Below are 27,993 nucleotides of genomic sequence, written 5' to 3'. Positions count from 1 at the left end.
GACAAAAAGTTGCTGTGGTTAAGTGCTATGTGAAGACTTTCATGAGTTAATGTCAGTTTCAATAGGACATATTTCCCTCAAAAACTCTTAAAGATATCTTTTTTAAAGTGACTGACTTGGTGTACAATCACGCCTGTCCTCTGTCTGAAACATTTAGAACAATGATTACACTTGTATGTCTTCTCCCCTGTATGAATTCTAAAATGAGTCACAAGGCTTGGCTTCTGTGTAAAGGTTTTCCCACAGTAACCGCATTTAAAAGGCTTCTCTTTAGTGTGGGTTCTCTGGTGCAAAGTAAGAGCTGTCAGTTGAAAAAACTTTTCCCACAACTCTCATATCTATGAGGTTTTTCACCTGTATGAGTTGTCACATGTCTTTTAAGACTGCATCTATGATGAAAATTCTTGCCACACTCTAGGCATGTATAAGTTTCAACTTCAGAATGTCTTTTTTGATGCGCTCTAAGGTATGCCTGTCGAGCGAATTCTTTTTACATACAGGGCACTCATAGGGTCTCTCCCCTGTGTGAAGTCGTTGGTGTCTAGAAAGGTCTGAAATACGAAGGAAACTTTCCCCACATTCAGGGCACTTGTGAAGTTCTTTGCCTGAATGGGATTTCTGGTTCCCCAAAACTTGTGAATTCTGAGCAAAACAGTCTACACTCTGAGAATTATGGGGTTTACCACCTGGACACTTTTGTTCATGGGGACGGGATTGAGAGCTTCTTCCAGGTTAGAGACCTCAGGTTTTTCTCCTAGAAAGTAGCTCTGATCATCCACAAGCTTTGTGAAATCTGAGTGTAGATCGTCTGGGTGGATTTCATGTTGATATTTCAAGTGTTTGTAATATGTTTGTGAAATGAGGTCATGGATAGGGGTCCCCTCTAAAGTAAAAATTAGAAATATGTATCCTCTAGCTTTATCTGTTTTGAAGTATTTTCTTCATTTTCTCTCTCGAGATGAAAGCCTAAAAGAAAAACAGAAATTGCAGATGCCATCAGGTAGAAAGTGAGTGAGTTACATGTATTGGGTTAACCTCTAGTGGAAAGATAGGAACTCCTAGAGAGTATCTCAAAGAGCTTGACCCTGAAAAAGGCTGAACTTTTCCTTGCTTCTTTCTCTGGTGTTTAATGGACAATTTGTTACCTGTCTGAGAGTCAAGAAATTGTGTCACTTCTCTGGAATTCTGTAAATCCTTCTCCAATGAGTATTCACCGTTGTCTAATGGGAAGCTCAAGTTAGGATTCTCAATTCGATATCCTGGTGAAAATAAAGACGGGAAGTACGATAATGAGCCACCACGGGAGACTTCTGGTTGATTCCTTGGACTATTGGCCCCTCAACATCTTATAACTTCACAATTGCAATTACTTCACCTAAACTTCCCACATGCGTTTTATTTTTTGAAATATGGGAGCAAAACCAAAAATCAGGACTAGTTTCCTCTATTCTATGGAAGGAGTGTGAATCAATTCTACACTTAGATTAGTGTGCTGAATTATTTCTACATTTATTTAGAATATATAATTCCTGAGGTTAAGCCAAAACAAAGTTTGTCATGTTAAAACTGAAAAAACTTACGTTAAAAAGCACCAAGGAAAGAAATGTAGAAGTGGGAGTAATGAAACTGCTTACTGGAATATTTTCATGTAAGAGAACCTCAAGTTAAAATGATAACTGAACAGGGTTGTCAACCAGCAAGACCTGTCTTTATATGTTTGTTTCACCTGAAGACTATGGTGATTTTTCTTAAATTACCTGCATAATTACCACGAGTGCTCTGATTATCAATCTAGAGAAAACAAGACAATTTCCCACCAGTCACTTCCCCTCATGTCTTACACCATCCCTCTCCTCATTGAGACCAGATGAGTCTTATACCCTCTTTTCCAAATCCCTTCTGCATCTCTGGAAAAGTTTACTGGTCTGAAATGAAATAGTGGTTGGAAAATGCTAATTTTAGGACCTACTTTTGTAGGAAATATTTATACATTAATATTATTCACTAATATCAGCAAGTAAGTTTGGCTAATGTTATTCCAAGGGCAATTTTTGACTTCCACACACTTTATCAAAACATAGGAAGTGGAGTAAAATACATTATTTCATAGTTTCACGGACAAAAGGTAATATATTAGATTTCCAGGAAAATAAAATGAATTACAGAGAAAGTACTCTTACATTCACTGTTTTGTTAATGCTTGGATTTCAAAGCTAAGCATTGGATGGAAGAGGACCGTGCTTCAGGTAAAGTAAGACTAGAGGTCATAGATGAAAGAAAGCTGCCATCTAGTAAAAGTGTGAGAGAATTGAATCATGGGACAGTGGAAATTATCAAAGTATTAGGGTGGCAGAAACTGGGAGGCGTAGAATATCCCATTATGACAGACACAGCAAAACACAGTCCAGAGCTACAGGAACTGTCCATATGGCTATTCCCATCCCTCACAGTATGGATATGAAGCAAGTGATGCTGTAGATTTAATTGAACACCCACTGGAAAATCAGACCCACAGAACTGCGCCTTGGGTGAAAGATTAGGTATAAGACCGCGTCAATGATGAAAAGTAGCCCTAGAGTCAGAATCTATGAGAAATAAGACCAGGAGTATCCTTCCTGGGAAGCAGCGTCTCATGGATTTCTCATAAGCTTCTGCCCTCAGGTCCATGTGCTATACTCAGGACAGCACATGTCCTGTCAAAGAATGACATCAGACAAACTCAAAGAAGCCTGAGAACTTTCTACCTTAGTTCTTCTGTCCCAGCTTCCATAGAGCCTGGCCACAAATTGGGTGCATCAGGGCAGTGCCATGCCCTAGATGCATAGAACATGTGCCCAAACTTGAGCTTCTAATGGATGTTAACCTAAGGTACTTTTCAGTTCTATGCTAATCTACTCAGTGTTGCCTGCGTGACATTCGGTTCCATGGGCATCAGGTATATCCCAGCCTCAACTCCCTGGACTATTAAAGCCCTACTCCTGAAACTACACTGATTTCCAATCCCCTACTTATACTCCCAGCACTTATCAACTAGGCTACTTTCTATTGCCCTTTGAACAATCTCACACTTTTCTGACCCCAGTATCTGTATGCTACTATTATACACTGAATAAAGTACCATCACTATACACTCTCAAACATTAGGGACTCCCAAATTAATAGGCTAAGCCCTTGATCTTGAGGCTTGCTCTTATGAAACTTATTTCTGTAATGGAGAAGCTAAGAATACCTATAATTATGTGTAAGAGTGACTCCCAGAGAACGCTGTTGTTGCTCAGATGTGGTCACTCACTCTCTAAGCACAACTCTCCAAGTAAAATCATTACCCTCCTCCCTACATGGGACATGATGTCCAGGGGTGTGAGTCTCTCTGGCAACGTGGGATTGACAATGCCTACATGACCAAAACAGGGAAAAGAAATGTAACAAAACAAGGTATCAGTGGCTAAGAGATTTCAAATCAAGTCGAGTGGCTATTCTGGACATTACTCCTGTGCAAGCTTCAGCTAGATATTGCTGACTGCCATGGTATGCCGAGCCCCAACCTGTAAACCTTAAGGAATATCCAGGGATATATCAGAGACTCGTCTTACAAATGTTTCACTCAATACGTTTATTTTTCTGAAACCTAAAGCCTCCAGATGGTTCCTAGGCCCGATAAACCAGGAGTTACCAGTCTCTAGAAGAACATCATCCAGTTGGATGCCCCTACCCCATAATGTCAACAGCCCTTTTCAACATGAAGAAGTTAGAATGGACATTGTCCCAATATTTCTAAAGTTGTGAGAAGGATCAAAGGAGGAGTTGCAATAGAGATGACAGGATTTTTTAAATGAGTGTGGCTGCTGAATCATTTAAATGATAATTCCTTTCAGTCTCCAGGGTCTTGGAGCAGTTAGAGGGAAATACCTGAATTTGTGGAACTGTAACCTATGCCAAATGCTGAGATTTGTTCTATAACTCCTTATTAAAATGTACTTTGAAATTTACCGCTTTTTTGTATATATGTTCTATTTTACAATTAAAAAAATGTTTGAAAATACCATCACTAAAGTATAATCAAGGAACACTCCTTAGATGGTGTTTACAGGGTGGTGCGACGGTGGCCCAGTGGTAGAATTCTCACTGCCATGCTGGAGGCCCCGGTTCGATTCCTGGTACCTGCCCATGCAACAAATAAAAGGTGTTTGCAGATGTTCGTCCAACTTCTGCCTGCCAATATGGTGAAAATAGCCATGGTTCTTCTCATAAGAGAAAGATGAAACGGTTTGATGATAATACGCAGTATCATCAAACAGACAAATCATCTGACAGACATCTAGACAGGGACACTCTCATACACTGTGGTGGGTGCGTATGCTGGTACAATACTTTTGGAGGACAATTTGACAATATCTACTTAATTCTCAATGCATTGGCCAACTAATCAATTGATCCCCCTTCTAGCATTTGACCCTATCAACACATGCACCTAGAAGGATACTCACTGCATGTTTTATAGCTTAGTTCCAGGATTTTAGGTTTAATATTGAATGACAGTCAGAAGCGAAATCTCCATGTGTACTTCTGCCGGCGAGGCTCTTCTCATTAGCCTCTATGTCAGCCAGTCTGTGTTGGCCCAATAACCACTGCAGTGACAAGTTATTTTTACAGCAGCAGAGGTAAGAGAATTTATTTGCTCGTCAGAAGATAAAAATGAGGGCCTCAAAGATGGAAGCCAAAGCCCCTTTCCTGACATTCAATAATATTTTCTGTCTTTCACTCAAAACATCCACTAGAATATTAGTTTTCCAGTGATGATAATGCGTTGCCCAGGGTATACACTGCTTGACTTAATAAATGGAAGGAAAGAAAGAAAACACTAGCAGAAACATGGAAGCATGGGGTGTGTGACTTTTAAAATATATTCACAAATTCTTTGCTGTTCCTCACTTCAGGAGGTGAACCTTAATTCTCCTTCCATTACATGTTTGGGACTCAGTAATTCTCTCCTAATGAACCGAATATGGAAGAAGTGATGTCGTATTGGGACTCGGCTATAAAAGGCACTGCTGCTACGTCATTTGTCTCCCTTGGATTGCTGGCTTTGGAGAAGGTGTGCGCTATGTCGTTGAGGACACTAGAGCAATTTATGGAAGGGCCCTCACACCAAGGCACTGAGACCTCCTGCCAACATCAGAGTGGAGAGCCAACTTCTGAATGGCTGCCCCAACCTAGTTAATCTTTCAGATGACTGCAGAACCTACTGTTCTCATGACAGTAAACAAGTTGCCTCTACTTTATAAAAATGTAGAAGCCTTAAACTAACGTTTGAGTAATTTATTATGCAGCAATAGATATCTAATACCAGAAGGGAAGAAGCAATCTGAGTTGAACAGAGAAGGTGCTTTGACTATGAATATCCCCGCCCCCGCAACATGCTCAGGTAATATCTTTAACATAATTCCATTAACAGAGACTCTGTGCCATTAAGTTGCCAATGGGCCATGAAAAAAACACACTGGGTATTTGGATAGCTTACCATACATCACTTACTCCAGCAGGATAATCTGAAGAAATTAAAGCTACAAGAGTCTTCTGATACTTTTCAGACAGCACTTGTTCTCTCTCTATTCTGCTTTAAAATATTTTTTAACTTTTTAATCGTATAGTACAATATATATACAAAGCAAAGAAACAAAAAAAGCGATAGTTTTCAAAGCGCTATTCCACAAGTAGTTACAGGACATATCCCAGAATTTGTCATGGGCTACTATATGATTCTCTTGCATTTTTCCCTTCACCTGCTCCAGAATATAGGAGGCTAGAAGGCTCAGATTTTTTTTTATCATCACAATCGATTTTTTTTCTTTTTCTGAGAAAAATAACCTATATATATACAAAAAAGGCAATAAGTTTCAAAGCACAGCACCACAATTGGTTGTACAACATACTTCAGAATTCGGTATGGGTTACAATACTGGAGACTAAAAGAAATATCAATACAATGATTCAGCAATCATATTCATTTGTCAAACCCTAACTTCTCTGCATAATTCCACTATCAACTTTGATCTTTCTACCACTTTTTAGGGGTATTTGGACTATGCTCATTCTACCTTTTTCATGTGAGAAGGGCTGTCAATAAAGGTTGGGAGATGGAACTTGCTGGTGTTCTGGAAAGGCTGGCCCTTTTAGGTTTCAGGACTTATCTGGTCCAGGGACCCATCTGGAAGTGGTAGGTTTCTGGAATGTTACCCTAATGTATGGAACCTTTGTAGAATCTTATATATTGCCCTAGGTGTTCTTTAGGATTGGCTGGAATGGTCCTGGTTGGGGTTTGGCAAGTTATGATAGGTACCAACGTCTAACTGAAGTTTGAGTAAGAGTGATCTCTAGAGTAGCCTCTAGACTCTACTTGAACTCTCGCAGCCACTGATACCTTATTTGTAATACTTCTTTTCCCCTTTTGGTCAGGATGGCATTGTTGATCCCACAGTGCCATGGCCAGGCTCATCCCTGGGAGTCATCTTCCATGTCACCAGACAGACTTTCACCCTTGGATGTCATGTCTCACGTAGGGGAGGGGGCATCAATTTCACTTACAGAGTTGGGATTAGAGAGAGTGAAGCCACATCTGAGCACCAAAAGAGGTCCTCCAGAAGTAACTCTTAGGCATACCTATAGGTGGTCTAAGCTTCTCTGCTGCCTACATAAGCGTCACAAGAGGAAGCCTCAGGATCAAGGGCATGGCCTATTGATTTGGGTGTCCCTAAAGTCTGACACAGTATCAGGGGATTCCCTGTTGGTAAGGTTTAATAGTTCCATATTTATCTCCTATCGCTCAAGGGACTTTGCCATTACTTTTTGATTATCTGCTTACTATAATCTAGGATGTATTCAGGCATTGCATTAACCTATACGGGATTAAAGGACCTCTTTCTTATTCTGGGCTTCCTGTGTTTCTATTGTTCAAATGAGCTATACAGATAGGTTGAGTTAGATTATGCGCTACAGAAAATTTCAGTTCCAGACCAAATAAACCTTTCTTCCTATGGTCTTAAAGAGTATGTGTGGTCTAAAATATAGACAATGTCTTCCTTACCCCTATGTTCTGAATTACGTTAACACCAACCTGATGGCTTTCGTTCTTATCTCTGAATATCAGGTTATAACTATATAAAACAGCCTCTCAAAATCTAGAAACAATAATTACCACTCGGGACTTAATGTGTCTGCTCTAAAAGCTTACAATCCAGGCCCCTCTTTACTTACAAACATTTTCTAAAGGACACCATACCATTGTTGTTCTTTTGTTTCTGGCTCATTTTGCTTCACCAAATGTCCCACCACATGCTCATTCACACTGTTGCATGCCTCACGACTTCATTCCTTTTGTAGAAGCACCCTTCATTCATAAGTACACACCATCGTTCACCAATGTACTTCTCCCGTCAGTGCATGCTTCAGCCACCTGCACTCATTAGGCATCATATATAGTGCCCGAGTCCACAGTCCATCAAAATTCTCAATTTTAGATAATTTCATTGTTCCCAAGCGAAAGAAAACCAATGAACACACGCTTACTAAATAGGAAAACTAAACCTCCTAACTCTTGTCCCTCATCCCATTATTTACCTCTGCTATTGCTGTGGTAGCGCTGATGGTTTCCTTCTGAAAACAGTCCATAGCATGCAATAGCAGTTTCCCCCCTGTACCTTGGACTTCAACTCTCTTTGTATACACGAATCATACTTTTGCAAGAAGTAATTCTTGCAAAAACAAATTTATATTTCTAGCATTAATCAGTGGGACAGGTAGATCTATACAATCGCTTTCAAACTTGTTCTTCTGCAATACGGTAACATTACTTATGGACGCACTAGAGAACCACCTTCACATCCATCTATTCCCTTACACTGGAGTTCAACCTCATTAGATAACCGTTCATCCATCTCTACCTTCTATGTATCTCTAAGTCCCCTATATTCTGTATTAAAAGCCTCTGATTCTGTTTTTATGATGGTCATAAAAGTGGAATCATCCAGTTTCTATCCTTTAGTGTCTGCCTTATTTCATTCAGCATTATGTCCTCAAGGCTCATCCATCTTGTCATGTGCTTCAAGAAGTCATTTCGTCTTACTGCTGCATAATATTCCAACGTATGTATATACCACATTGTGTTGACCCACTCGTCCGTTGATGGGCATTTGGTTTGCTTCCATCTTTTGGCGATAGTGAACAATGCTGCTATGAATAATGCTGCAGCGCAGGTATAGGCACAGGTTGGGAATTAAGTTAGGGCTTGTGAACGTGGGCGCCCAGTGGCCATGGTGTGGTGGTAGTTGTGGGAGTGCACAGGTCTGGGGGGCGTAGCCGTGGTGGATGCTGGTGTAGGGCATGGGGCCCTTTGTGCACCCGTGTAGAGCTGTGACAGCAGGTCAGCATTATGCCTTCGTGGAGAGGGGCAGATGTGACCTGGCTTCGCAGGTTATCTCTTTCTCAGAGCTGGAAAGTGTGACTGAAGACCGTGCGCATGCACAGGTCTAGGAGTGCTGGAAACTAATATTCCCAGAGCTGAAGGATGTGATTGGGGGTGCAGGCGCATGCGGGTCTAGGAGTACCCTAAACTGACTCGCAGAGATCCAGGGGAGGCGGGGTGAGGCTCTGAGCCTCTATGGGTGGGGGATGGGTGTAACCTGGGTATGAAGGTATGTGCTGTCAGTTTTATGCACTGGCAACAGCCTGCAGGCTACGGCGGGAGGGGGGCGGTAGTGCTCAGGAGGGGTGCAGGAGAGGTGGATTGGGCTGCACTTGGGATGGGGGTGTGGGGCAGGCATGCGCGCTGGGGGGGGGGGGGGCAGGGGCACTTGGAGAGTAGGGAGTGGGGGCGGGTGACAGGGTTCACATCTGTGGGGTGTGAGGTGAGTCGTGGGTTGGAGGGCGGTGATGGCAAGGGTAGCCTGCTCAAGGAACACGGCCTGGCTTACTTGCTAGTCTCCTGTCTGTGCACTTCCGCAGGCTCCGCGCCTCTGCGCCTCCACTCCAGCTTTCTGCTTCTCAGTTCCTCAGCCTCTGCAACCAGGGCTCCCACATATGGTGCAGAAAGCTCTCCCAGGTCAGCTGCACTCTTGAATTGCCCTCTCAGTCACCCTCCCATCCCTTCTCTAACTTTTTCTGTGGAGCAGGCCTGAACTCGAGTTACCCTTTTAGGCCATCCCTGGAACTCCTTCTGCTTTAAATTTTCATTGCGTATATTCTTCACCATCAGAAAGATAAAAATTTGACGTTTTGCATAGACGTTTATGGTGAAACCTTACCAACTGAGATGAAAAAGCAAATACTTCACACTGAAAACATGTCCCAGTTTCATTATAGTACTTTTGAACCCCACATTTTCAAAAGCATAATGTATTTTATATTTTTAGGATTAGCACTTCTGTTGATTTCTAATGACTACAGACATTTTGATATTACTGCATATCTGTAGCAAGCAGAAGTGTCCAGTTGAGTTCCCACGAGGTTTCCTTTGTTTGTTTTAAACTAATGTCTTTCATAGATTATTTTCTGTTGCACAAATGGAATTCTTCACAGGTTGCATTACATTCAGCTCAGTTCCTTTTCCTAGTCAGCTGTTTAGTTAGGCAAGGGTATTTCCTAGTATTCGTATTTTATAGGCTTCCTGCTAGTAATCCTTCAAACTCTTGAACGTGTTTTCTCTTCCTTTTTGATGCTCCCATTACCTAATATCTTAAGTTTTTCTGCAGCATTTCAGCGATCTTGTTTCTAACTTACTAAGTGTTCCTGTATATAAGGAGGACAGCAATACTCTTAATTTAAAAGCATAACCTCCTATGGCTAGATCTCTGTATATTTATCCAATCTTTGAATGCTAATTCATTATTTTAACACACCATAGACCCTAATATTACAGATTTCTTGAATTACCTCTATTAACTCTTGTCTTTCCTATCTCTATTGGAACCTTTCACAGTGAGAGGAGTCTAACTATAGGAAATGTTTGTACAGATGATTGTTAATGTGCTTCACATGCTCTCATTTCTCAGGAATATATATTTCTTCATACAATGTCTTGCTCCCAACAAAGGGATAAAAGGATTTACCTTAGGTTTTTTGTTCATCAGTATGCAAATCCTTTAGTTATTTACTAATGGAGGATGTTTCCAAGATATATTTTTACCATGGTCCTTTTAGCAGGCAGGTATACACCTACATACATACATACATATATAATGCATACATACATACATGCATACATCTGTCTACCTATGCACACACACAACACACACACACACACACCAGTCATTCCATATATAGCAAACAACTTAGCTTTCAGCTGACAGGAAACATAATCTAGTAATTTGTCCCATTATTTCAAAAAATTTTTTCCATTCTACCACTATTCTATGCTTTCCATTCACTCTATATCACAAGAGATTCATTTACCACATCAAAGAAATGGTCATTTAAAAACACAGTAGTAGTTGAAGTCATTATGTAATAATGGAACAGTAAGTCTTACAGCATTTTGCAAAGCATAAAAATCAGTTTAAACCACAATGACAAAGGGGCCATCCATTATCACTCTCCAAACAGTATTTTTTACGTGTTTAATTAAGTCCTTCTTACTCTCACTTGTGTATGAAATACATGAAATTCCCCCATGCTTTGTTGAGTGAAGTATAAAATCAAGATTCATGTTGGTGTCTGGCATCATGTGTGATCTTTATACGTGGCACTGTTGCTAATCAGTCAATGTGGAGAATTGTAACGCACATGCAGAAAAATTTATATTAAAAGTTACCACCTGAGGTCTTCCACTTGTTGCGGCAAAAATATGGGGTTTTAAAAACTCTTAAATACACTATGAAATGTAGGGTCTGTAAAGATTGGAATATCAATGAAACATTTTAGACAATTCCCTTTGATTATAGTATCTGTAATAGGTACCTGTTGGATTTTCTCTTTATTACCTCTATTTAAAAACAAGAGAGACTTCTGGAGAAGATGGTAGCTTAGTAAGACGCGGATCTTAGTTTCTCCTCCAGAACAGCTACTAGGGAGTAGAAACAATACAGAACAGCTCCCGGAGCCACGACAGAGATCAAAAAGACAGCGTACCCATCCTGGAATGGCTGACTGGCTGGAGAACCCGCTCTGGTGAGATCGTCGAGGGGCGCAGGCTTCCCCAGGCGGGGCGGCAAGCAGCCGGCGTCCCTCCCTTCTCCTTCCCGGGCCAGTTGGGAGAAGTGGACAGGCAGTCCCCTCAAGCCGCGGTGTCTGGCGACCCCCCCACGTGCAGCCCCCGGACCAACTGGGAGAATTGGATAGGAGATCCCCAGGCCACGGAGAACGGTGACCGGGGTCCCTTCCAGACATGTGACTTTCCGGTCGGCTGGGAACGGTGCACTTTCCGGCCGCAGCGGCTGGCACACTCCCGCGACGCTTGGCACCCCGGGCTGACTAGGGATTCAGATGGGCTCTCCGGGGCTGTGGCGGCGGCGCCCTCCCTGCGTTCGGATCCCCGGGCCGGCTGGCACTCTTCCAAGCCGCTTCGGCTGGCGAACCTCCCCACTGCGAGAGTTTTCCAAAGTTAAAGGAGCCACAGCAGCTTTCACTGGTGGGACCCACAGCAAACGTGTGCATGAGCGCCACCTACTGGGCAGGATGAGAAAACAGAACCCACAGATTTCACAGAAAAATCTTTCACCTGCAGGGTCCAACACCCAGGGAAATATGACTAATGCCCAGACGCCAGCAGAAGATAATGGATCACATTCAGAAAATTGAAAATATGGCCCAGTCAAAGGAGCAAACCAATAGTTCAAAGGAGATACAGGAGCTGAGACGACTAATGCTGAATATATGAACAGAAATGGAAAACCTCTTCAAAAACGAAATCGATAAATTGAGGGAGGACTGAAGAGACATGGGCTGAACAAAAAGAAAAAATAGAAAAACTGAAAAAACAAATCACAGAACTTGTGGGAGTGAAGGACAAAGTAGAAAAGATGGAAAAAACCATGGATACCTACAATGGTAGATTTAAAGAGACAGAAGCTAGAATTAGTGAATTGGAGAATGGAACATCTGAATTCCAAAAAAAACAGAAACTGTAGGGATAAGAATGGAAAAATTTGAACAGGGGATCAGGGAACTGAAGGACAATATGAACGCACAAATATACATGTTGTGGGTGTCCCAGAAGGAGAAGAGAAGGGAAAAGGAGAAGAAACACTAATGGAAGAAATTATCACGGAAAATTTCCCAACTCTTATGAAAGACCTAACATTACAGATCCAAGAAGTGCAGCACATCCCAAAGAGAATAGACCCAATAGGCGTTCTCCAAGACACTTACTAGTTAGAATGTCAGAGGTCAAAGAGAAAGAGAGGATCTTGAAAGCAGCGGAGGAAGCAATCCATCACATACAAGGGAAACCCAATAAGATTATGTGTAGATTTCTCAGCAGAAACCATGGAAGCTAGAAGACAGTGGGATGATATATTTAAATTACTAAAAGAGGAAAACTGCCAACCAAGACTCCTATATCCAGCAACTTGTCCTTCAAAAATGAGGGAGAAATTAAAACATTCTCAGACAAAAAGTCACTGAGAGAATTTGTGACCAAGAGACCAGCTCTGCAAGAAATACTAAAGGGAGCACTAGAGTCAGATACGAAAAGCAGAAGAGGAGGTATGGAGAAGAGTGTAGAAAGAAGGAAAATCAGATATGATATAATATACAAAAGCAAAATGGTAGGAAAATATTATCCAAACAGTAATAACACTAAATGTTAATGGACTGAATTCCCCAATCAAAAGACATAGACTGGCAGAATGGATTAAAAAACAGGATCCTTCTATATGCTGTCTACAAGAAACACATCTTAGACCCAAAGAAACATAGGCTGAAAGTGAAAGGTTGGGAAAAGATATTTCATGCAAATAACCAGAAAAGAGCAGGAGTGGCTATACTAATATCCAACAATTACACTTCAAATGTAAAACTGTTAAAAGAGACAAAGAAGGACACTATATACTATTAAAAGGAACAATTAAGCAAGAAGACAAACAATCATAAATATTTATGCACCGAACCAGATACCCCAAAATATGTTGGAATACACTGCAAACACTGAAAGGGAAATAGACACATATACCATAATAGTTGGGACTTCAATTCACCACTCTCATCAATGGACAGAACATCTAGACAGAGGATCAATAAAGAAATAGAGAATCTGAATATTACTAAAAGAGCTAGACTTAACAGACATTTATAGGACATTACATCCCACAACAGCAGGATACACCTTTTTCTCAAGTGCCCATGGATCATCTGAAAGATAGACCATATGCTGGGTCACAAAGCAAGTCTTAACAAATTTAAAAAGATTGAAATCATACACAACACTTTCTCGAATCATAAAGGAATGAAGTTGGAAATCAATAATAGGCGGAGTGCCAGAAAATTCACAAATACATGGAGGCTCAACAAACACTCTTAAGCAACGAGTGGGTCAAAAAAGAAATTGCAAGAGAAATTAGTAAATACCTCGAGGCAAATGAAAACGAAACACAACATATCAAAACTTATGGGACACAGCAAAGGCAGTGCTAAGAGGGAAATTTATTGCCCTAAATGCCTATATCAGAAAAGAGAAAAGGCAAAATTGCAGGAATTAACTGTCCACTTGGAAGAACTGGAGAAAGAACAGCAATGAATCCCAAAACAAGCAAAAAGAAAGAAATAACAAAGATTAGAGCAGAAATAAATGAAATTGAAAACATGAAAACAATAGAGAAAATCATAAGACCAGAAGTTGGTTCTATGAGAAAATCAATAAGATTGATGGGCCCCTAGCAAGACTGACAAAAAGAAGAAGACAGAGGATGCAAACAAATAAGCTCAGAAATGGGAGAGGAGACATAAGTACTGACCCCACAGAAATAAACGAGGTAATAACAGGATACTCTGAACAACTTTACGCTAATAAATACAATTTAGATGAAATGGACGGGTTCCTGGAAAGACATGAACAACCAACTTTGCCTCAGGAAAAAATAGATGACCTCAACAAACTAATCACAAGTAAAGAAATTGAATCAGTCATTCAAAAGCTTCCTAAAAAGAAAAGTCTATGACCAGACGGCTTCACATGTGAATTCTATCAAACATTCCAGAAAGAATTAGTACCAACTCTCCTCAAACTCTTCAAAAAAATCGAAGTGGAGGGAAAACTACCTAATTCATTCTATGAAGCCAACATCACCCTCATACCAAAACCAGGCAAAGATATTACAAAAAAAGAAAACTACAGACCAATCTCTCTAATGAATATAGATGTAAAAATCCTCAGTAAAATTCTAGCAAATCGCATCCAACAACACATTAAAAGAATTATACATCATGACCAAGTAGGATTCATCCCAGGTATGCACGGATGGTTCAACATAAGAAAATCAATTAATGTAATACCCATATCAACAAATCAAGGCAGAAAATTCACATGATCATCTCAATTGATGCAGAGAAGGCATTTGACAAGGTTCAACATCCTTTCCTGTTGAAAACACTTCAAAAGATAGGAATACAAGGGAACTTCCTTAAAATGATAGAGGGAATATATGAAAAACCCACAGCTAATATCATCCTCAATGGGGAAAAATTGAAAACTTTCCCCCTAAGATCAGGAACAAGACAAGGATGTCCATTATCACCACTATTATTCAACATTGTGTTGGAGGTTCTAGCCAGAGCAATTAGACAAGAAAAAGAAATACAAGGTATCAAAATTGGAAAGGAAGAAGTAAAACTATCACTGTTTGCAGATGATATGTATATACGTCGAAAACCCGGGAAAAGCCACAACAAAACTACGAGAGCTAATAAATGAGTACAGCAAAGTAGCAGGTTACAAGATCAACACTCAAAAATCTGTAGCATTTCTATACACTAGTAATGAACAAGCTGAGGGGGAAATCAAGAAACGAATCCCATTTACAATTGCAACTAAAAGAATAAAATACCTGGGAATAAACTTAACTAAAGAGACAAAAAACCTATATAAAGAAAACTACAATAAACTGCTAAAAGCAATCACAGAAGACCTAAATAGATGGAAGGGCATACCGTGTTCATGGATTGGAAGACTAAATAAAGTTAAGATGTCAATCCTACCTAAATTGATCTACAGATTCAATGCAATACCAATCAAAATCCCAACAACTTATTTTTCAGAAATAGAAAAACCAATAAGCAAATTTATCTGGAAGGGCAGGGTGCCCCGAATTGCTAAAAACATCTTGAGGAAAAAAAACGAAACAGGAAGTCTCGCGCTGCCTGACTTTAAGGCATATTATGAAGCCACAGTGGTCAAAACAGCATGGTATTGGCATAAAGATAGATATATCGACCAATGGAATCGAATAGAGTGCTCAGATATAGACCCTCTCATCTATGGACATTTGATCTTTGATAAGGCAGTCAAGCCAACTCACCTGGGACAGAACAGTCTCTTCAATAAATGGTGCCTAGAGAACTGGATATCCATACGCAATAGAATGAAAGAAGACCCGTATCTCACACCCTACACAAAAGTTAACTCAAAAAGGATCAAAGATCTAAACATTAGGTCTAGGACCATAAAACAGTTAGAGGAAAATGTAGGAGATATGTTATGAAACTTACAATTGGAAGCGGTTTTATGGACCTTAAACCTAAAGCAGGAGCACTGAAGAAGGAAATAAATAAATGGGAGCTCCTCAAAATTAAACACTTTTGTGCATCAAAGAACTTCATCAAGAAAGTAGAAAGACAGCCTACACAATGGGAGACAATATTTGGAAATGACATATCAGATAAGGTCTAGTATCCAGAATTTATGAAGAGATTGTCCAACTCAACAACAAAAAGACAGCCAACCCAATTACAAAATGGGAAAAAGACTTGAACAGACACCTCTCAGAAGAGGAAATACAAATGGCCAAAAGGCACATGAAGAGATGCTCAATGTCCTGGCCATTAGAGAAATGCAAATCAAAACCACAATGAGATATCATCTCACACCCACCAGAATGGCCATTATCAACAAAACAGAAAATGACAAGTGCTGGAGAGAATGCGGAGAAAGAGGCACACTTATCCACTGTTGGTGGGAATGTCAAAGGGTGCAACCACTGTGGAAGGCAGTTTGGCGGTTCCTCAAAAAGCTGAATATAGAATTGCCATAAGACCCAGCAATACCATTGCTGGGTATCTACTCAAAGGACTTAAGGGCAAAGACACAAACGGACATTTGCACACCAATGTTTATAGCAGCGTTATTTACAATTGCGAAGAGATGGAAACAGCCAAAATGTCCATCAACAGACGAGTGGCTAAACAAACTGTGGTATATACATACGATGGAATATTATGCAGCTTTAAGACAGAATAAACTTATGAAGCATGTAATAACATGGATGGACCTAGAGAACATTATGCTGAGTGAGTCTAGCCAAAAACTAAAGGACAAATACTGTATGGTCCCACCAATGTGCACCGACATTCGAGAATAAACTTGGAACATGTCATTGGTAACAGAGTCCAGCAGGAGTTAGAAACAGGGTAAGATAATGGGTAATTGGAGCTGAAGGGATACAGACTGTGCAACAGGACTAGATACAAAAACTCACAAATGGACAGCATAATAATACCTAATTGTAAAGTAATCATGTTAAAACACTGAATGAAGCTGCCTCTGAGCTATAGGTGTTTTTCTTTTGTCTGAGTGTTTGTTTGTCTTTTTTTTGTACTATTATTATTATTTTTATTTTTTTCTCTATATTAACATTCTATATCTTTTTCTGTTGTTTTGCTCGTTCTTCTTCTAAAACGATGCAAATGTACTAAGAAATGATGATCATGCATCTATGTGATGATGTTAAGAATTACTGATTGCATATGTAGAATGGAATGATTTCTAAATGTTGGGTTAATTTCTTTTTTTTTCTTTAATTAATAAAAAAAGAAAAAAAGAAGAGAGATTCCATGCCTTTTTCATGGGCACCACTTGGTAAAGCAGGCTACAAAAAATGGCACCTGGACAGAATGATTAAATGCAGAAAGAGGGACAATTTTCTCGAAAAGCAGCTACCCTGTAATTTTAGGATGAGTATTCACATTCTATGGGGGCACTGGCATGTGCTGATAACATACAGTCCTGCAGTTAGGTGAGGAAGGGACGAAGCCATTCTCTCCAAGTACCAGGTGGAGTCTCACATGAGAGGTGAGAGGACTGACTGTGCCCTTCCCCATAGTCTGCCTGGCACCAGCAGAAGAGAGATGGCTCTCAGAATGAAAAGCAGCAGGGATGGGAACAGCCTTAGGGAACCATCAGAGCTAGAATTGATCTAGGCTTCCAGTGCAAACAGGTCACAGTACCTGGGGTATCAGTTCTCAAGTGGCTCGTTTCGAATGTAAGGAACTCAGGCAAGGTCCCCGAAAGGTTTAACAAATCTTTAAATTCATACAATGATCTTGCGTGACATGATGTCTCCCAGGGTCTGCCCTTTGGTCCTTGTGCTTTCTCACTGGATACACTCCTGGTTTGATCTCAACTCCCCTCAAGACTTCAGTGATCATCTATAAACCTTTGACTTGCAAATGCCTATCTCAAACCCTGATCTCTCAAATTCCAAATTGGCCACTTCCATCTCAAGACTTATAAGCGCTTCAAAAACCCCCACGTTTCAATTTAAACTCACCTTCACCAAGCAAACCTGCTCCTCCTCCAGTGTTCTCTGTTTCAGTGAAGAATACACCCTTTACCCTGTTTGCTGGCCAGAAACTCTGGATACCATCCTTAACCCTTTCTTCCTCCTCATTCCAACACCCAATCGATCACCCAGTTCGATCATTTCTACCTCCTAAATAATTTGTGAATCAGACCTTTTCTCTCCATCTTCACTGCCATGATCCTACTTTTAAAAACCGTCCTCTCTCACGTGGAGGATTACAGCAAACTCCTAACTAGTGTCCCTCTTTCCAGTCTTACTCACTCATATCACAGCCAGACTGAACTTCTAAAATGCAATTCTGTGGATATCTACGCCCTATGTAAGAACCACCAATGGCTCCCCAGAGCCCTGGTAAGAAGGCACAAATTTCTCAACAGGCTGAAAAAGTTTCTCATGATCCAGGCCTCTGCTTCTCTCTGCAGGCTCTTCTTTTGCCAGCCCCCTTCATCTCCTTCTCAACTGCCACTCACACGGCAAGTTGGAGGGACATGCTCTTGGTTCTTCAAATGCGCCCACTCTCTCTACCTCGGAGACTCCGTGCACACTATCTCTTCTGCCCAGTGCCCTCTCCCTTCTCCACTGCCTCTGCTCACCAGGCAGACTACAGCTCATCACATGGGTTAGAAACTAGATCTCCCCTTCCTCTGGGAAGTCTTCCCTCTCAGTCAAAGGCTGGTTAGGTGGTCCCCCAGGCCAATCCCACAGTGTTCTGCTCCCTCTGTCACATCTTTGTACAGATCACTATTTACATATCTGAACCCTCCATAGTATTATAAGCTCCAGGAAAGCAGGGACTGTATACTATCGAACCCCAGTTTCAGGCACAGTGCCTGGCTATTAACGGGTGTCCGTATTTATTTGTTGAGTGAATAAAATTAGGATGTGGGAAGGGAAAAATTTGCTAAACTCCAGCAATGCGCTAATTATGGATGGCTCAGAAACTGTTATTGTACCCTAGATTCTTTCCGACTTATTTTTCACTTTTTTATGTCTCTTTTGTTCTCTTGCTATTTCATTGTCTCTTGAAAGTGCCACCCTGTTGCACCTGTGCCTGGGAATAAGCGGGATGTTTGTGGACACACTTGGCCTCTTTCTAAAAGATTAGCAAGGAGGAGCACATTGATAACAATCTAAGAAAACCCCAATAGGCGGTGAAAAACAGAGGCACCCAAGATCTTTCTCTAACTGGGCTTTTCTCTCTAGTGCTAACCCCTGTAGGTTATTGTGCAGTGATTCTAACAACTTAATGTTCATCTCTGGAAGAACTAGGTAAAAATGCACTGCAGGTTGGAGTTTTACAGAGAAGGTAAGTTTGACAAATGAGCATGATTGCTGAATCGATTATGTTGATATTTCTTTTAGTTCCCAGTGTCTTAGAGAAGTTAGAAGTAAAAACCTAAAATTGTGGAACTGTAACCCCTATCAAACTCTGAAATCTGTTCTACAACCAATTGTGCTGTGCTTTGAAATGTATTGCTTTTTTGTACGTAGGTTATTTTTCACAACAAAGAAAAGAAGGAAAATCAAACGAACACAAAAATAAGAATTGTGTTCTGTAGAATGTTGGCTTGAAGGTTGATTTCAAGATCTTTTTTGGTAATTTAAACATGTAAACTAGGCAGGAAGTGTTTTTGTTTAAGGAAAAAGGGAATACTTTTCCCCTTGAAGTAAAATAACTGATTGATGCAGAAAGTTGTAGAAGACGTGCTGGAAGGGATTTTTATTGGTTCTGGTTAAGTTGGGTAAGATTTTATAGTTGTATAACATTTTAATAGTTTTCTTATCAGATGTATGTTCATGTAAAACATGGATTAAATTTTCACTCTGTTAAAATGAGAATGTTTTCTTGGATTATTTTTTTTTGCTCTTAGTGAGAAGCTATAAAAGATTTTTAACCATCTGAGTAACCTGCCTAGACGACAAAGATTCTATGTCTTATCAGACTAATATCCTTATTGATATGTATGTTGACCACCTCCTTCCTTATTGTTTTAGAAAACGGCTCCTCACTCAAAAATATTATGCATTTTTAAAATCATGCTAACTCCTCTATTTACTTTTAAACTTTTGTGTCATCTTGATTAAAGACGATCTTAAAAAAAGCATATGCAGGGGAGTACATATAATATGATCCCCTTTACTTAAACAATAAAGATTACATGTTTGCTTAAAAAAATGCACCGCAGGTGACTCAAAATAGTCTGGTTACTGTACTATGAGAAATACCAATCTAGTTTAAGATTTAATAAGATAGACTATTTCTTTCTAATTTTGTAAATAGTTGCATCCCTTTTGATTGTTTGGAGTAGAGTGAATATTACTCAAAGTAATAAATTTCAAAGTTATCCCCAAAAAACAACCAAGGAAGACCCCAGGAATGATGGAAACCCCTCAGAACTGGCAACATTACATTTCGTATTGATTCTATTTTCCAGGGAGAAATGAGTCATTATCCACAGCATCCATTTTCCCAAAGCTTCCCTGCGTGTCACAAGGGATCCAAAGTTCATTAGCTTACAGAGTGCCTAATCCCATTTGATCTAACTTGCTTTGTTCCCTGCTGTGCCTGAGAGCTTGCCCACTCCTGTGACTATTTATCAGGGCTAATAATTGGTGCTTCTAACTCGGACCACAGTGCCAACCGTTCAGAGTTCTTGTTCTCTCAAAACAGAAACAAAAGACGTGAAATCAAACCTTTGACTTACCAAACTCCAGGAAGGGCTGACATTCCCCAGCAGTACTGTAGTTCAGCTCCTGTGGCTCATCCTGTGGGATCCACTCCTCTGCCAGTGTGATATGCTGGGAAGGTCCCACAACCTGGATTGCAGAGGACTCCAGTTCGATGTGTGGTGGAGTATGGGCTGTTTCTACTGGTTGCTGCTCTTCTGAGAGTGTTTCTTTCTTGTGAGCCTGGGAGAAATGCGAGAAACCATCACTCTAACTTCTAGACCTGCACTACCCAGTAGAAATATAATGATATCCACGCCTGCAGTTGTAAATTTTTTAGTGTCCATAGGAAAAAATAAAACTGAAATGAGAAGTCACCCTTAATAGTATGTTTTATTTAACACGTTATATTCAAAATACCTTGATTTCAAACTCTGATCAAAACAAACAAACATTAATGAGATATTTCACACATATCATTGCATAAGGAGTCTTTGGAATTTGGTATACTTTTTCCACTAACAGCATGTCCCAATTTGGATGAGCCACACCTTACAGGCTCAAGAGCCACAGGTGGTTAGTGTCTACTGTATTGGGCAGCATAAGTCTAACACCGTAAGAATCTTATGTGACAAACAATACCAAGAAGAGAAAGGATGGAAAACTACAAATGACTTCTATGCTAGGGTAGGAAGGCATTTAGGAAGCTCCTGTTCAGGTAGGCCAAGTGCCTGGAATGGAACAGCTCCTGAGGAGCCCCAGCAACACACAGCCCTGGAGTGCCCTTCATGGCCACCCAGAAGCTCTTCCTAGTGTCTCCCAAAGATTCTCCCCTGTGCGCAGCTAAAGTACACCAAAACAGAGGGTCTGGTCCATGGTGGTGCTCAACAGGGGCCAGTGCCACCCTCTTGGGGTGCTCAGAATGCGATGGCATGTGGAGGTTATTTGAATTTGGAGGGCCAGACATGGGAGAGTAATTTACAAGGCAGAAATGTTCCACATCGTAAGCAACACTTGAGTGTCCCACTCAAACGTGCATGTAGGTGAAGAAAATGTCAGAACAGCACCCTGTTAGTCATAAAAATGCAAAATATTTTCACATACTTTTAGACCAACTTGAATTTTCTAGGAATCCACTACTGTAAAAATCGAGGAAGACTATACTATAATTTGTTCAGAATTTTGGCAAGAGTTCAATCCCATTTTGGAAACTCCCATGACTAGCAGCAACACTGCTGTTAACATTTGACCTGTCTTAGTGTGAATTTCAGGCGGTTGCATTCACAACAACTCTATGAATAGAGGCAACTATCAGACCACTTCATTATGTTTTCAGGTACAATCAAGCCCAGACTTACATAAGATATATATCTCTTTTGTACGTACTGAAATACACATCTCTTCATGATAGATTGCTTTCCTCTAACTTTTTCCTCATATTCCAATTACACGCTATTTGGCACAGGGATTTGCAATCTTTTTCCAACAAGGCGCAGAAAGTCATATTTTAGCCTTCACGGGCCACAACTGGTCACTTGCATATCCTTTTTTTTTTTTCTCCTCATTAAAAATAAAAATTCAAGGGTAGTTCAGAGGCAGAATTCGCACCTGCCATGTGGGAGACTTGGGTTTAATTTGAGGCCCATGTACTTCCTCCCCCCAGAAAAAAGAAAAACAAACAGGAAAAACAAATAAAATTCAACAAATGGTGCTGCAATAACAGGATAATCACATGGAAAAAGAATGAGATGTGACCCCCGCCAAACAGCATACAAAAAACATTTCTCTAAAAAGGTAAAAGCCATTATTAGCTCATGGGTTGTACGAAAGCAGGGGGTTGGCCAGATTTGGCCTGTAAAACACCAAGCATTTTATTTATCTTTTTACTTTATATATGTTGGTATATGGACTATGCTATCCATGAATGTTATTTTAGGACAGTAGGGGGGTCATTACAAAACATGTTATAGAATGGGGGTTGGGTCTGATAGAGCTGACAATCCCTGACTCATGTGCTGACTTCAGCAGAAGAAAACTATGAAATGTTGCTTTGGAGAAATCTTGCGGTTAAAGAATAATGCCAAGACAAAATATCTGATCTAGTCCCAGCTCTTGCTGTTTAATTGCCAACTTTTATCTCACCTGATTCTTCGAGATCTCAAGTTCTTCCTCTAAGTCTTCTATCAGTGACAAAATTCTTTCTCTATTCTCTGGGCTGTACAGCCTCACCCAGGTCTCTATCTTCGTGGGCAGAATATTTAGGAATTGCTCCAACACTAGAAGCTCTAAGATCTGTTCCTTGGAATGCATGTGTGGCTGCAGCCACTGAAAGCACAGCTCCCTCAGTTTGCTGAACGCGTCACGAGGCCCGGCTGCCTCTTTGTACTGGAACTGCCTGAAGCACTGACGGAAGACTTCATGGTCAGGGTCATACTCTTGAAGCATGGAGCCCTGGTTCAGGGAGGCCTGCATCGCACAACCTAGGATCACAGCCATCGCCTCCTTCCAGCAATTTAGAATTGATCTGGGAACTGAAGTCTGAGATTCCGATTCAAAGCCACCTACAGCTGAGAAGAGGAAAACATAAGAAGAAACAGCAGTGGTTAAGAGAGGGCCTTCTTATCTCCATTATCTCTTTTCCCCAATGTCTTATGGCAGCAGTTCTTATTATATTTTGCGGTTTTGAGAAGCTTGTGAAAGTGGCAAACTCACTCTCTAGAAAAATACATTTACACATCCAAATCTACATACGATCCCCAAAGGTTTACAATATCTTTACAATATCTTACAGATATCCAAGGATTTCATCATCCAGCCCCACCTGGCTACTTAATTTTCAAATTAATTGAAAATAAACATTTGCTTCCTCAGTCACACTACCATCATTGTAAATGCTCGGTCGCCATCATTGTGATAAGTTCTGACAGCTCTGTTCTAGAATTCCACCCAGCCCAGGAAAAGAACACCTGCCCTTAAATGTGCTGGCCTCTAATGCCATTTTCAATCCACTAAACACTGTTTAATGTTTCTGAGTACAGATAGACTCAAAGGAAAAGGAGGAGGAATACTAATAAAATTTTGTTTTGTTCTTGGATGCAGGGATTTTTGCTTGTTTGTTTGTTTTTTTGCGGGGTGCAGAGTCGGGGAATCAAACCCGGGTCTCCGGCCTCGAAGGCGAACATTCTACCGCTAAACCACCGGCACACCCCTAACAAAACTTTTGAATAACCCTCAAGTCCCTTGGCTTGAACACCCCTTAGTAGCCTTAAATCAAATGGACTTTGGCTAGAGATTTGGTGAGAGCAGTCAAGCATCAATCCCTCATTCGTCTTACCACCGGTATGAGTACTTCCGCTACCGTCCTCGTTCCCCCTGCTGCAGGACATTCCAAGTTTCTTTCCTCTGAGAAAAAACCACTGCCTAAGGCAGACTATCAGGAATCTGCTCTGCATCCGTAAAAATGGACAATTCTTGAGTTCATACTACATGCCAGGAACTGTTCTCGGCATCCTGCATACATTAGCTCATTTACTCCTCACTCAATTTTAGTAGGTGGGTACGAGTATGATCCCCTGAATGCAGTTGAGGGAACCGAGGTTTGAGTCTAAGCCACGTTGAATAATTTGCCCATGACTATAGAGCAAGTTAGAGAGCGAAACAGCTAATGAGCTTAGAATTTGCGGTCTCACGCAAATTCCATCCCTACAGCAATCAAAATGGTCTCAGCGGAGACTCCGAGACGGAGGACGCAGACACGCACATGTCTGTTAGGACCTAGAACCGCCCAAGCGTCTCTGGGCTCTCTATGTCTGCCTGCGGTCTCCTGGACTGGAAGAACGAAAATCAAACGCTCAGGCCTCTCTTCCCAGGAGTCACTGAAAATCGACCCTCTCTGCTCCCACCTCTGACTTGACTAAGAGGAGGCGAACTACAGCGATAGATTCGCCCACGCGTGCCGAGCCTGCTGGCGGCGCGACCCTCAGCAAGTTACTCAACTGCTCACCGTGCCGTCCCCTTAACAATAGAATAATAGCTTCTACTTTTAAAAATCTGCTGTTTAGATCCAGTTGCTAGGAAAGCACATCGCAGTGTGCCTGGCACAGTGCAAGCGTGGTTGTCGCGACTCATCATGGACGCTTATAGTCCCCGACACTCTGGGTTTCCTTCCATCGGCACTATCGAAAGAAAAGTTCCCTGCACGCAAATGCAAAGTTCCCTAACATTCCACCTGAACCCTTCATAGCCGGATGAAAAGTTCTCCTCCAATCTCCCGTGAGAAGCTCCCCTCGCGCCCCGAAGAGAAATTCCCCTCCAATCTCCCGTGAGAAGCTCCCCTCGCGCCCCGAAGAGAAATTCCCCTCCAATCTCCCGTGAGAAGCTCCCCTCGCACCCCACTGAAAGTTCCCAAGAGGCTGGGGGTTTCCTCTCCCAACCATCCCTGTCGTGATCCCGCCGTCAGGGACCAAGGAATAAGGCGGTGCGTGAGCCACAGGGCACTTGGGGAAAGGTCAGAGGGACCTTCCTCGGAAAGTTCAAAATCTGGGTTCAGTCGAAGCCGAGGCGCAGGCTGTGGTCCCCCGCGCCCTTCCGCGACGTCGCGCTGCCCGCAGGGGCGTCCCGGCCCCAGAACCACCCGGGGAAGGCGCCGCGGGGAAGCCAGGACCGAGGCCGATGGGGGCCTCACCAAGGTCGCTCCTCCCCGGCTTGTCAGTCAGGGCAGGGCTGCAGGTGGTCAGTGGGCGCAGCCCTGGAGGAGGAAGAGTCCAGCCAACGCGCGCCCTCTGGGCAGTGCCGGCCCCGCCCTCCGTCTGGTCCCTCGGGACTCACCTCCTCAGCTGCCGGCTCTGCCCAGCTCACCCGCGCAGGACCCACGTGGCTGCGGACGAGAGCGGGACCTCCAGAGGGCGCCAAGCCCTGAGGGAAGTGCCCCTGTTTCCGGTCCCTCCTCCTCAGTGGCCCCCAGGGGAGGGGCGGGGCCAGGCGGTGTCACCCCAGGGGGGGCTGCTCCCCCATCAGCCCCTGCGGAGCCTGAGCAGCTGGGAACCCTCTTTCCACCTGCTCCGAGCCCAGTCGGTCGTCCCCAAGCTTCTCAGTTTCTGTGGATTTTCCGCGCAATTCAGGTATCCGGGCACCACCCGGCGCTCCCATGTGTGGTTTGCGTTGTGTTTATCCTCTTTGGGGTTCACCCCACTCATGACTCTCTGGGTTTATATTTCACCAAAGATGGAAAGGTTTCGCACATTGTTCCTTCTGACGCTCATCAGACACCCTCTGTTTCCAGGTATCTAATGACCCGATGTTGGCTTCTGGTACGTCGCAAGTGGCTGGAAGACACTGAGATTTACTGATGTCTTCTATCTCTTTGTCTCTGGTTTTCAGATTGGGTAGGTGTTGTTGATGTGCCCTCAAGTTCACAACTCTGTCCTCTGTCACGTCCGCTCTACTAGTGAGGCTGTCCAATGAGGTGTTTTTTTCCTCTTACTGTATTTTTCAGTTCTCTAATTCCTGGTTTGAGTCTTTTTAATTAAATCTATTTTATTTCGTGAGATGGTCAAGAGAATTATTAACTGCTTGGTGAATCTTTTTTTCCTTTTTTTTTATTTATTATTTTTTTTATTTTTTAACATGGGCAGGCACCGGAACTGAACCCGGGTCTCCGCCAAGGCAGGCAAGAATTCTGCCACTCGGCTACCATCGCACGCCCCCCACCTCTTTTTTTTTAATGACGGCTCCTTTCAATTCCTTGCTCAGTGATTGACATGAGATTCCTCTCGGTTCGCCTCATTTGATTGACGTTCCTCATTCAAATTGCGATTTTCCTGGGTTTTTTGTATGAAGGATGATTTTGGAGTATATCCTGGACCTTTTAGCTAGTAAGTTCAGGTTCTGTTTAAAGTTTTATTTCATCACACATCATTATGTTCAGGTTTGCCATGCAGATCCTGGCTTTCTGTCACAGGCTGTGGGTTGCATGACAGTCTGATTTTCAGAGCTGGTGGGTGTTATATTGCTATGCTTGGCTTATCCCACGGGGCTGGGTCTTCCACTCATCCGTGGTGATGCAGCTAATGGGTGCCAGAAAGAGTCTCTGCAGGCCAGGCCACCATGTGCGCTTAGGTGAGGAAAGGGATTCTGTTGCCGTCTGGAAAAGGGTGCTTCCAGTGGTGAGACCTACTTGTAACAGGAACCCCCTCCAGTGATGAGACTGCACTCTTATTGTGGTATAATCCCCTTTGCTGGGGCCTCTCAGCATTACGGTGTCTCTGGGTGGACAATGGCAGTCCCAGGCTAAGAGTGTGGGACAGCACCTCTAGATCAAGATCTCTGTCATGAGGGGAAAACCCCTTGCAGAGTCCCTTGGTCTGATGGTGTCTGAGTGTGTGTGTGTGTGGGTGTGGGTGGGGGGCCCTAAAGTTTGGTGGGGAATGGAGCCCATATCCATGTGGAGCAGAGATCATGTCATTTGAATGGGAACCTGGGCAGAAGGATGAGGACTGTGGAGCACTGCAGGTCTGCAGGGAACGACTGCTGGTATAACTTTATCGTGACCCCATCCTTTTGGATACCATCATGCCTCCATTGCCTTTTTTCCCTTAGAGAGTTTAGTCCTAAGGGTGAGGGACTAGTTTTAAGGAATGGATATATTAAGTTGTGATCATCCATGGGATGCCAGAAATTGGGGGTGCTGTTCTCCTTGTGTTTTCCAGTACTGTCAGCATTATCTGCTCCATGGCTTTTACTCTTTCCTCCTTGGAGACTTTGGAAGACAAAGAACGACTGGGCCCCGCCGGCTGTGAAAGATCCTATTTTCTCCCCCAGTGCCCTTAGTCTACCTCTGTAGGGGGCTCTTGATGCCGCTTGCAGAGGTTCCTTTCTTTGTCCACATTTGTCTCCCCACCCCCATGTCTCCTCCACACCTCACTTGTATGCCTGGCATTCTTTTCCCCATTGCACACATGTTCTCAGCCCCTCACCCTCATTTCTGTCTCTGTAACCCATGCTTCTGATGTGAAATTTTTATTTTTGCATCTGAGGTTAAAGGAGGCCTTGTGCCGTTCCAGTCGCCTGAGTGCTTAGAAGATGTGGCCGTGTACGTCTCCCAGCAGTAATGTGGACATCAGGATCCTAGTATGAGGGCCCCCTCCAGGGACATGGCCTAGGAGAGTTATGAGAATGTACCTTCTTTTGGCTTGTGCGTTTATCAATCGACGGACATCAGGGCTGTTCTCACCTTTTGGCTATTGTATTAGTGCTTTTATGAATATTCATGTGTGCTTCAATACCTGTTTGCGGTTCTTCTCTGTATATATATATATCCAGGAGTAGAACTGCTGTGTTATATCATATTTCTTTACTTAATATTCTTCGTTAATATTTAGGATTTTGTATATATAAAATCACGTCATCTGCATAAACAGATAATTTTACTTCGTCCTTTCCAGTTTGGATTTATATTATTTCTGTTTTTCTTGCCTAATTTCTTAGTCTAGACATTCCAGTATAGTTGAAGAGAAGTGGTGAGCTTGTCTTATTCCTTATCGTG

At 42.1% G+C, this 27,993-nt stretch overlaps 1 long non-coding RNA gene and 1 pseudogene across 1 annotated transcript; one reads left to right on the top strand and one right to left on the bottom strand.

Annotated features, from left to right (window-relative positions):
* Positions 1-77: 77 nt before the first annotated feature.
* Positions 78-25,270, bottom strand: LOC143671718 (zinc finger protein 449-like; annotated as a pseudogene).
* A 94-nt stretch (positions 25,271-25,364) lies between these two features.
* On the top strand, positions 25,365-27,736 carry LOC143670166 (uncharacterized). The gene is made up of 3 exons (XR_013169288.1): positions 25,365-25,570; positions 25,732-25,834; positions 27,485-27,736. It is a non-coding gene; the product is annotated as an uncharacterized LOC143670166 (long non-coding RNA).
* The last annotated feature ends 257 nt before the right edge of the window (positions 27,737-27,993 follow it).

Source organism: Tamandua tetradactyla, chromosome X (assembly GCF_023851605.1).
Source record: "Tamandua tetradactyla isolate mTamTet1 chromosome X, mTamTet1.pri, whole genome shotgun sequence".
Classification (NCBI taxonomy): domain Eukaryota; kingdom Metazoa; phylum Chordata; class Mammalia; order Pilosa; family Myrmecophagidae; genus Tamandua; species Tamandua tetradactyla.
This window is presented reverse-complemented; position numbering and strand designations above follow the sequence as displayed.